This window comes from Propithecus coquereli, unplaced genomic scaffold (assembly GCF_000956105.1).
Source record: "Propithecus coquereli isolate 6110/MARCELLA unplaced genomic scaffold, Pcoq_1.0 Scaffold107, whole genome shotgun sequence".
NCBI lineage: Eukaryota > Metazoa > Chordata > Mammalia > Primates > Indriidae > Propithecus > Propithecus coquereli.
The window spans coordinates 1,469,970-1,474,442 of record NW_012134636.1 but is presented as its reverse complement, the minus strand read 5'-3'; the positions used below and the strand labels follow the sequence as shown (position 1 = coordinate 1,474,442).

Here is a 4,473-nt window from a genome sequence, read left to right as displayed (position 1 = left end):
CAGCAAGAAATTCAGCATTTTCCCTTCATTAGGTAGCACAAATCAAAAACTTGATTCCCCAGATAGAAACCAATTCTGTATGAATTCCTATAGCCACCGCTTTTTTGTGATTCCTAGCATAGGCTAAAAAAAGCCAGCTCTGGGTGTGTATATGTAACTAACGGGGCTAAGGAAAGGATTCTTATTACTTCCATTTGCCATCAAAGCTCTGGGAATCCTCACACTACAAGGAAGCCAGAAGAGCACAGAAGAGAAAGCAGCCCAACGAAAGCAACAGACATATGCATCAGGCAAAACTGGCCAATAATCTTAGTGTTTTAAAAATACCAAGACATTATTTCAATATTCTAATAAGCAGAAAATTCCTTTTCCCTGTCTTCATATCAAAGATACTTAATGTGACTTTACATTAAGTAAGGTATCCCCTCAGGTATTCAGCAAACGAAATCAGTATGATGGAAAACTGAGTGAGGCAGGATGGGATTACAAATTCTTAGCTCAGTGAGGGCACATGCAAAGTAGACTGAGACTCAGCTTCATTGTTCCTCTATTATAGCTCATAGTTCCTTCATTTAGTGTTAACAGTTTGAACACATTTTGTCTGAGTAAGAGAATTCTCTAATATGGTGCTTTCTAATAGCATCCCCCATGTTACTATCATTCACCCAATTTATATATATTATGTATATATATATAAAAAATATATATCACAGGGCAATTTTCATAAAACTGATTTAACGAAATATGTACAGATAAGTGAAGGAAACAATATTCTTTTCAGTGAAAAATACCAAAGTTATAAAATCTCTACCACTATATACTTTTAAGAGGCCAAACTGCACTGTATTTAAGTACATATAAACAAACCTACAACCTAACCATAATAAAAATCAGATTAAACCATCCAATTTTCCCCCTTTGTCCTAGTTCCTTTTTTTTCTGGGAAGAGGCGTTGTGGGATAATAATAGCAGGAAATAAGGTGGAGCAGCTGTACAGGCAAGATGAGGTACAGTGCTTGTGTTTCACCTCCACTCTAGCCTACTGCTGGCTAGATCTTATTAAAAATGAGATTAGCTGTTTGGAGAGCCAAAAGAGTTATCAAAACCTTTGGAATCAAGATGTTGCCCCCTACTCTCTCACTTTTGCCGGGACTTCTTAGGGCCTCTAGGTAATTCAGGTAATAGGAGCAAAAGAAGCCACACTGAGCAGATTTATAATTATTTGAGAAGGGGGAGGGTGCAAAGGATGTTTACTCTAATGCTAGCAATGTGTGTCTCAGCACATGTAGAGAAAACTGGTATGGAGAGGAGCTTGACTAGATGGGTTCTATTTTAGTCCCACAAATCTATGGAAATAATTCCATGTGAATGAATTATAAAGAGAAGCAATGACTACCCTAAATTTCTGTAGTGATATAAAATACAGCTCACTAAAATTTCCATTTATGCTGTTGCTATTTTACTGATAAGAAATGTCTAAGTAACAGTAATGACAATTAGTTACTCAAATTTCCTTTTTCAGGTCAAAATACATCATTACTGCCAAGACCACTGTACATAAAAATATAATGTTAAGTGGCAATACATCCAGTTTTCTCTTACAGAGGAAAATGACACAAAACTTTGTTAGGAGTGTTGCTGCTTGTTGCCGGTGTGATGGCTTCAAGGTTACTTCGCGGAGCTGGAGCGCTGGCGGCGCAGGCCCTGAGGGCCCGCGGTCCCAATGCGCCGGCTGCGGTGCGCTCCATGGCGTCTAGAGGTGGTATTCCTACTGATGAAGAGCAGGCGACTGGGCTGGAGAGGGAGATCATGAGGGCTGCACGGAAGGGACTGGACCCATACAATGTGCTACCCCCAAAGGCAGCTTCAGGCACCAAGGAAGACCCTAATTTAGTCCCTTCTATTACCGACAAGCGAATAGTGGGGCTGTATCTGTGAAGAGGACAACAGTGCTGTCATCTGGTTCTGGCTGCACAAAGGCGAGACCCAGCGATGCCCTAATTGTGGAACCCATTACAAACTGGTGCCCCACCAGTTGGCACACTGAGCATCTGCACTAATTTACTCAAAATGTGCTGTAAAGTTTCTTCTTTCCATTAAAGACTAGCCATTGTTTGGCTCCTTCTCCCATAAAAAAAAAAAAAACAAAACTTTGTCAGGTTTGCTTAATATTACAGTGTGTATTAAAGTTGGTTTTTTGCTTATTTGTTAGGTTAAAACATTTCTTCTTTGATAATCCCTAAGAAGAAATTAGCATTCCGGTTTCCTTTATTGTTTCATGCAGTATGGATATTAGAGAAAATTTTAAGACTAGGTTAATAACATTGCAATACAAGCAGAACATCAGCTGAAGCAACAGATGTGCTCTTGGAAAACTCAATTCGAACCAATTATTTCTGAAAATCACATTCTCTTAAGACAAAGTATTTAAAAGAACCTCATCATATATTCCTTTATAAAGGAGGAATCCTTTTGCAATCCAATTAATTGCCATCTAATTGTCCATGAACGCAATTGTTTAACTTCTTTTTAAAGAACTGGCACAAAGCATTTATTTTAAAAGTAACTAAAAATATTGTTGAGAATACTGATAATTTTTGCTTTAAAGGGCCAGATAACAGACAGATCTCTTCCAACTCTATGATTCATATTAAGTCTAATAAACTGTATGGAACCACTTCACTTTCAGCTGGGAGCAGAGCACAAATGTATCAAATAGGTTGCTCCTAAACTAAAGGGTGGGGGAAGTAATGTCCAGGGAATATCAGGTTCTCTAGGAAGTAGGGATGAAGCTGAAACCAAAAGTAGCCTTTCTTCAGTTAGCATTTTACATGATGGTGACTCAACACATGAATGCTGTAAGGTGCTCTCTATCTTACTGAAATAAAATTGGAGCTAACAATATGCAACTATTTCACACAGGGAAATAAATGATTCTTCATGTTTTGTTCTAATCCCAACCAAAATAAACACACTGTATATACTGAAACATGAGTTTTATTCAAACAGAATGTTCTTTTCAACTGGCAGATGCACCAGAACTGGTCTACTTGGGAGGTGACTTGTACTTAGGAGGGCAGAGGAGCATGGGATTTATTTTATTTTGACATGTACAAAGCTTTATCTTTTAATTTTTCCTTGGAAGAAAGGATGTATCCTTACCAGATACTCTGAAACATATCAAATTTGGGGTTAACAGTACATGGTTGGCACAAACTCAATAACTGAGTGGGAACTAAAACTGATTTCTTTAATTGTATGCCAAACTGAATAATCTCTCAGGGAAAAGAACCTCCTCCTCTTGCCTTTCCTACCTCCTGCCCCTCCCCCACTAACACTGCCTCCCCGCTGTGCAAAGAGCCCTTTGTCCTGCCCTGCACTTATCTCGCTGTTTGGCCATATTGACAGGCCTACTGAAGGCATAATAAGCGAGTCAGTCTGACATAAGCAGCTGGCAATTTGAAACAAAAATCTTCCTTCTCTACTCAGACCAAATCCTCTTGCAGAGGTCTTTGGCTCCTCCCATGCTTCTGTCTATTTCTCAAACAGAGCAGCAAGAAATTCAGCATTTTCCCTTCATTAGGTAGCACAAATCAAAAACTTGATTCCCCAGATAGAAACCAATTCTGTATGAATTCCTATAGCCACCGCTTTTTTGTGATTCCTAGCATAGGCTAAAAAAAGCCAGCTCTGGGTGTGTATATGTAACTAACGGGGCTAAGGAAAGGATTCTTATTACTTCCATTTGCCATCAAAGCTCTGGGAATCCTCACACTACAAGGAAGCCAGAAGAGCACAGAAGAGAAAGCAGCCCAACGAAAGCAACAGACATATGCATCAGGCAAAACTGGCCAATAATCTTAGTGTTTTAAAAATACCAAGACATTATTTCAATATTCTAATAAGCAGAAAATTCCTTTTCCCTGTCTTCATATCAAAGATACTTAATGTGACTTTACATTAAGTAAGGTATCCCCTCAGGTATTCAGCAAACGAAATCAGTATGATGGAAAACTGAGTGAGGCAGGATGGGATTACAAATTCTTAGCTCAGTGAGGGCACATGCAAAGTAGACTGAGACTCAGCTTCATTGTTCCTCTATTATAGCTCATAGTTCCTTCATTTAGTGTTAACAGTTTGAACACATTTTGTCTGAGTAAGAGAATTCTCTAATATGGTGCTTTCTAATAGCATCCCCCATGTTACTATCATTCACCCAATTTATATATATTATGTATATATATATAAAAAATATATATCACAGGGCAATTTTCATAAAACTGATTTAACGAAATATGTACAGATAAGTGAAGGAAACAATATTCTTTTCAGTGAAAAATACCAAAGTTATAAAATCTCTACCACTATATACTTTTAAGAGGCCAAACTGCACTGTATTTAAGTACATATAAACAAACCTACAACCTAACCATAATAAAAATCAGATTAAACCATCCAATTTTCCCCCTTTGT

General features: G+C 38.1%; 1 protein-coding gene and 1 pseudogene across 6 annotated transcripts in view; one reads left to right on the top strand and one right to left on the bottom strand.

The window, feature by feature from the left end:
* Positions 1-4,473, bottom strand: part of SETD5 (SET domain containing 5) — a 109,355-nt gene that overhangs the window by 86,443 nt on the left and 18,439 nt on the right. The window lies entirely within an intron of this gene.
* On the top strand, positions 1,645-2,145 carry LOC105812660 (annotated as a pseudogene). Its single transcript, XR_001137621.1, has one exon. The product of XR_001137621.1 is annotated as a cytochrome c oxidase subunit 5B, mitochondrial pseudogene (transcript).